We start from the raw sequence: 7,223 nt of genomic DNA on the forward strand, positions 1-7,223 counted from the left end.
ATTGGTCTTTGTCATTTCTTTGACAGCAGTGGACATAAAAGGATTTTATAGATTAGTAAAAATGTTTAAATAGCTAAATATGTTTGATATTATGGAAGATGAATACACACACACACACACACACACACACACACACACACAGAAATTGTTGTACTGAATTTAGTAGTTCCAGAAATTGGATGTGTATTATAAACAGTAATTTTTTTAAAAATATATTTTATTGATTTTTTACAGAGAGGAAGGGAGAGGAATAGAGAGTTAGAAACATTGATGAGAAAGAAACATCGATCAGCTGCCTCCTGCACACTCCCCAGTGGGTATGTGCCCGCAACCAAGGTACATGCCCTTGACTGGAATCAAACCTGGGACCCCTGAGTCCTCAGGCCAATGCTCTATCCACTGAACCAAACCTGTTAGGGCACACAGTAATTGTTTTAGTTCAGATTTAAATATGTCAAAATCCATATGGTTTAATACCTTTGCTTAGCATATGCCTCAAACGTGTCTTGCTTTTTATTCCCATAACATGTGGTTTATAAATAGTAAATCAAAGAAGTTAGATATTTGATTCATAGAGGTGTCATTGCTTAAGTTTGCTGACCTATATCACTTATTCTTTTTTCAGAATATAAAATATTCAAAAGCACAGCTTCTTTTCATTTTTTTGACAGATCCATGCCATTGCCCTTAAGTTCCTTGTGTGGATGGTCTCACTGCTCTACCAGTCTTTCCTCTGAGTGACTCAACTATTCTTTCAGTTCCAATTACTAATCTGCCAACATGTTCACATTTTCTAATTTAGAGAATTAGCAACAATTTCTTGTGATGCTGATCTTCAATGATTTACATTATTGGCATCCATGGATACTGAGGAGGACTGACTTTGAGTCACAATTCCTGACATTTTAATATTTCCAAAGGATGGAAGAATTCACACTCCTCTGAGGATGTAGAATGCATATAGAATTAAGAATGAGGCTTACCCCTGGTTATACTTAGCTGTATAAAACTAAGGAGCCAATTTCATAGCTCTCTTCCTTTCTCCCTCTCTCCTCCCTTTCCTCCTTTATTTCCTGTCTTCCTTTCTTCTTTCCACTAAAGTGCTCATTCCAGGCAGACTAAGATGAGGAAAACAGAAGTAGCTTTAAATGTTCCAAATAGGAAGGAAGGGTTTTAATACAGGAAAAGAGGCTTTCAGAATTTTTGGATGAGCAGGGGGGTGCATAAAGGTCAGAGAATCTACTACCAAAGTAGAAGATTCTCAGGCAGGTTCCTCACTAAGATACCAGAATAATGGCTTAGTTTTCCAAGACCTTTGTGAATTCCTCTCTGGTCGATTTTAGCCAGAATAATATGGGGAAAGGAATTCTGGGAAATTTCATTTCAGGCCCCCACCCATGCAATGCAGAGAAAAATATAGATAGGGTTGACAATGACATCAAGTTGTCAACACTCTGACATATTTGCTGAGCCTCTAGCAAGCCAGACAAAGATGAATGTGGTAATTTCTCTCAAGATGCTCACAGTCTGATTCAGTTGACCATATGTTAGTTTTTCAAGATGGTAAATTTTGCTGTGCAACTACATCAGGACAAATCCTCCCAGTAGATCCCTATTACAAAATGGATTATTAATCAGGCAGGTTGGTTATATCATAGCTCATACTAAGTCTCCAGATGCTAACAACTACTCACAGAGAGAATGTGTGATATAAAATAATTACTAGAAATAGCAACACTGTCCCTCAACAGAAGGAGATGATGCCACTAAATTTCCAAGGTGCTTTAGATATTAATATGATTATTAAATTATTTTAAAATAATTATTTGAGGATAAATTAATTTAGATTACAATATGGTCTTTGGGTAAAATTTCTCATTTACATGTAAGATAAATTGATAAATGAGGACAGCTTCATAAACCTTCAGAGCAGCTTTGCTTATTACAGAGATGATTTCAAATGGGATTACATTTCTAGAGATTACTGAGGATTCCATGATCAATTTCCAGTCTTAGTTTTGTCAAGTATGAATTACCTTGCCACAGGGGCAGATGATATGATGGAGATGGGCATCAAGTGCATTGAGAAATTAGCTGCATAAATTTAAGTTATTTCAGTAGATTATATATTGTGTCTTCCAGACTTAGTTTTCTCAGCAAGACCCCACTGAATCATAGGGGAGAGAGAATTCAGTAGTGGAAAGTTATATTCAAGTGTTGTGCTTGTGACAATAACGAATGAGCACACAACCATCCTCAGTGGCTCCCATTGCCCGTTGCAGAATAAAACATCGTAGTCCCACATTATGGCCCAAAGTCCAGCCTCTCCTTTATATCAGCCTTCTTTTCAAAGTCCTTCCTTAAATCTGTCTTATTGCACACCTGGGTGACTTTGTAAATGGAGTTTGCTCAAATTGAAACCCTATCATTCTCCCCTTCTCCTCTCCTTTATCTACCTTGGCAGCCCAAATCAGCCCGATTTCTGTTCATTTTTAGTACTCTGAGCCTGCCCAGTCCTCTGTGTGCCCATGAGACTCAGGGCTTATCTCTGTCTTTCCACTTAAATTTAAATTTTTATTTTGGTGATTTCATTGCTTATAAGTTTTCCATACCAGAAGAAAAGCTCCTCAAAGGCAGAGACTGTTCTTATGCAACTTGGCATCCTTAGAGCTGGCCACAGCTGCCATCTATATATATAAAAGCCTAAGTGACCCTTCCACCATTCTACGATAGCTATGACATGCACTGATCACCATCTATCTATATCTATATCTATATCTATATCTATATCTATATCTATATCTATATCTATATTATATATATATATACTAGTAGCCCGGTGCACAAAATTCGTGCACATTAAAAGGGAATTAATTGCCCTAACCGGTTTGGCTCAGTGGATAGAGCATCGGCCTGCAGACTCAAGGGTCCCAGGTTCGATTCCGGTCAAGGGCATGTACCTTGGTTGCGGGCACATCCCCAGTGGGGAGTGTGCAGGAGGCAGCTGATCGATGTTTCTCTCTCATCAATGTTTCTAACTCTCTATTCCTCTCCCTTCCTCTCTGTAAAAAATCAATAAAATATATTTTTAAAAAGGGAATTAATTAGCAGAGATATTTTAATATTGCTATTTACCCTTTCTCTATAATAGAAATGTGAGAGATTAAAGGAAATTAGTAAAATGTATATGAAAATAATATATAAATTTATTAATGAACAGTAACAAAAGAATATAACCTAATAGAGGCATGATATAAAAACGACAAAAACATGATATGAAAACAACAAAAACATGATATAAAAACAACAGTGATGCAAACAATGACTGATAAAGTGATTAAACTTATTCTAATATCTTCCTGTACACCACATTAAGAGTAAAAATACTTTCAGAGTGCTTGACTAATTTCCCTTGTGATGAAGTACTTAGAACTTTAACTGTAACATCACATGCTCTTCAAACTCGAGGGAAAGCAACAAATAACTGACCATGTACAAAAATGGGTTCAGGTAAGAATATGCCTACTCTGTCTAGAGTTTGTCCTTGTGATTTATTAATAGTTATCACAAATGCTGGCATCATGGGAAACCATCGTTGAATCAATTTAAATGGGAGGCCAGTGTCAGATGGTAACAAATTAATTCTTGGAATCAGAACAACCTCTCCCTCTGCAGATCCTGTTAATACTTCAGCTTCGATAATGTTAGGTCGTAATCTTTTGATAATAAATCTGGTACCATTACAAAGATCGCATTTACTATTGAGATTTCTCAATAGCATGATGATTGCACCCACTTTCAATTTTACTTTATGACATGGCATTCCTGAAGGAGTAATACTATTAAGAAATTCGATGGGAAAATTTTTCTTTTCAGCATCATCTGTGGAATCAATGGAATCATCAGTCAAATATGTGTGAAAATCTCCATTGAGTATATCCAAATTTTCTTCATTAAATTTTTGAACATGCTCATTTTTTTGGACAAAGAATTGCATGCTTAGATATATTTTTAATATTATCTATAGCAGTGGTTCTCAATCTTGGCTGCACATTAGAATCACCTGGGAATCTTTTTAAAATCCTGATTTCTGGGCCTCATCCTCCAGAAATTGTTTCTTTGTTATGGGGTGGGGCCACAACATCAGTAACAAAGAAACAGAATTAAAATTTTATTGTGGGGAGCAGCTACAGTGTTTTGGACAGGTTCAAGCCTTGGACTGATGAGAGGGCACAGTCCTCTCATTGCCATGTGCAAGTCCCAGCTTGGAGGGCAGAGCCCTCCCAGCACAATTATAGCCAACAGCTGTAGTTGTAAGCTTGAACCTATGGTCCGAACACGTGGCCCCATGTGCCTGAGTGATGTAGGCTTGATAGAGTTCAGGTGCATGTAGTTGAGTAGGATTGAAACCCAGGAGAATGTTTGTAAACATCTTGGTCATGCCCTTACTTTGCCTCGTAGCATCTGCTATAAAATAAAGGCATGGCTGTGGGCGTGGTCGCTGTCTCTCAGAGAAGCAGCGTCCCACCAAGACCTGGCTTTCATTCTCTTGTCTGTCTTTCTAAGCCTTTCAGCCACCCCAACTCAGGTTCACCCCTGGCCGTGCTGGTGTGCGGCACACTTTAGAAAGATCTGCCTCCACGCTCCGAGGGCAGGTTCCTGCCTCAAACCCCGCCCTTACAGGAAACAGCTCCGGGAAACAGCTTGGGGGAGGGCGCAGCCATTGCCAAGACAACCCCTGCAGGACTGACTTCCTTCTGCTTGGTCGCAGTGTTTCTTCTGGACTTGATGAACACCACCCATGGTTTTTATATAAATATATAAATATATAAATATATAAATATATATATGCCTAAGTGACCCTTTGACCATTCTACGGTAGCTATGACACGCACTGACCACCAGGGGGAAGATGCTCAATGCACAGGCATGGAAACATGGAACAGACTGATGAATTTCAGAGGGAAGGGGGGAGGGGGGTGGGTGGGAAGAGATTAACCAAAGTTCTTATATGCATACTAGAGGCCTGTTGCACAGACTAGTGCACTGGTGGGGTCCCTCAGCCTGGCCTGCGGGGATCAGGCCGAAACCGGCAGTCCAATATTCCCTTAAGGATCCTGGATTGTGAGAGGGTGCAGGCCAGGCCAAGGGACCCCACTGGTGCAAGAATCCGTGCACTGGGCCTCTAGTTAATTGATAAATGAATTAATGAACAAAGCTTGGGAGCAGGAAACTTCTAATCACAATGATAAAATGAATAAACCTTACATTTATCCCCATTTAATTATTTTATAACTATAATAGTATTAATAACCATTCAAACCATAATTCTACAAAAAAGATAGGAATTATAGATCTTTTATAATGTTTTTCCCAGAGCCAATTATTCCACTGGGGCCCACTATATAATCAGTAATGCACATAATAATGAAATAAGCTGATTATATATATATATATATATATATATATATATATATATATATAATTTCCTTTAAATTAATTCAGCCTCCCTAGTTTACCTTGCAAATCCAGCTGCTGGGAGAAGCTCTGATGGGTATGGGGTTAAAGAGGAAATGGTCATGATTTTTATTTAGTGTTTTCCATATAAATGGACCTCATTATCTGCTGTACCTCATTATATATGATCTATTTTATGACCATTTAGTTCTCCTTTAAGCAGTCCTGCTTTTATTCCGTTATGCTTGCTGTCTAAACTCTCAACTTTATGACTCCATTACCTCAGCTCGCTGCTGCCTGCTGTCCCACTCCCACTGCTCAGGTGGATAATGTAGCTTTCCTGTTGCCAGGCCAGCATTTCAAATAAGATCCTCACATATAGACAGGCAGCAGTACAGGGCACAGCAGCTCCATGTCATGCTTTCATATCACATCACTGGACTCTCATTATATACTTGTGAGGGAAATTACCACTGAGGCTTCTTCAGACACAATAGCATTAATGAAGTTAGGAAATGACTCCCACAGATGTTTGACACTCAATCAATCCTACTTAATTTAATTACACTCCTGAATGGAAGCAAAAGAGATGCTCTTGTAGTCCAACCTTTGCTTTTTATTTTCCTCATATGCCCTTTTTTTTTTCACTTCTGACTTACTTAATCCTTGCTGAGAAATGTCAATGTAATTAGCTTAAGTTATAATTACTTAAAAGTGGACTTTGTTATAATACCTTGTATCATCTTCCACTTCTCTCCCCCTACCACACTACAAGTACATGAGAGCTCTACTATGTAAATGAAGTGGTGGAGTGGGGAGAAATTGGCTCTTATAACCTTGAGAATTCATCCACTTCTTACACCTCCATAATTAAGGATACTGATGACACTGGTGCTTACTTTATCTTAAAATTTTGTTCAATAAGATATTTTCAAGGGCTTATTCTCAAGGTTAACTAGATACTGGGACAATATCTTTTTTACCAGTCTTAAAATTGAAGAATCTGCACTAATAAAAGAGAAACATGGTAATTAGCATACGACCGCTACCCTTCCCATTGGCTAATCAGCGTATCCTTATGCAAATTAACTGTCAGCCAAGATGGCGGCCGGCAGCCATGCACTGAAGCGAGCAGGGAGGCTTGCTTGCTCCAGTGACTGCAGACTCCAACGTTCCCCGCCTGCCGCTGCCGGCCTCTCAGCTGGCAGTTTGAAACATTCTAACAAATATAGGCCGGGATCTCAGAGCTGAAGTTATACATTGTTTCGATTATAGAACCGAAACAAACCAGATACGAAGCCTCAGAGCTAGAGCCAGAGCTAAAGCTGGCCCAGAATAAAATAAAAAAAGGAGCAGTTGGGAGCTTCAATCAACAACTGCCAGCCTGAAAGCAGCCCTCAGCCCCTCACCCAGACTGGCCAGGCACCCCAGTGGGGACCCCCACCCTGATCCAGGACACCCTTCAGGGCAAACCAGCCGGCCCCCAGGCCTCTATCCTATATAGTAAAAGGGTAATATGCCTCCCAACACCAGGATCAGCGGAACCGTGAGGCCTCCTGGCACCGGATCAGCATGACAGGGGGCAGCGCCCAAACCCCCTGATCGCCCTGCGGCTCTGTGTGTGACAGGGGGCGCGGCCACAACCTCCCTATCGCCCCTGCTCTGTTCGTGACAGGGGAAGGCGCCTCAACTCCTTGATGGGCTCTGCTCTGTGTGTTGTCAGGGTAGAGCCATAACCACCCCATCGGACCTGCCCTGAGTGTGAC

At 40.1% G+C, this 7,223-nt stretch overlaps 1 pseudogene; it reads left to right on the forward strand.

Annotated features, from left to right (window-relative positions):
• The first annotated feature begins 3,490 nt into the window (after nt 1-3,490).
• LOC111827128 overlaps nt 3,491-7,223 on the forward strand; it is a 10,168-nt pseudogene continuing 6,435 nt past the window's right edge.

The sequence above is a fragment of the Myotis lucifugus genome, unplaced genomic scaffold (genome assembly GCF_000147115.1).
Source record: "Myotis lucifugus unplaced genomic scaffold, Myoluc2.0 scaffold_135, whole genome shotgun sequence".
Lineage (NCBI taxonomy): Eukaryota > Metazoa > Chordata > Mammalia > Chiroptera > Vespertilionidae > Myotis > Myotis lucifugus.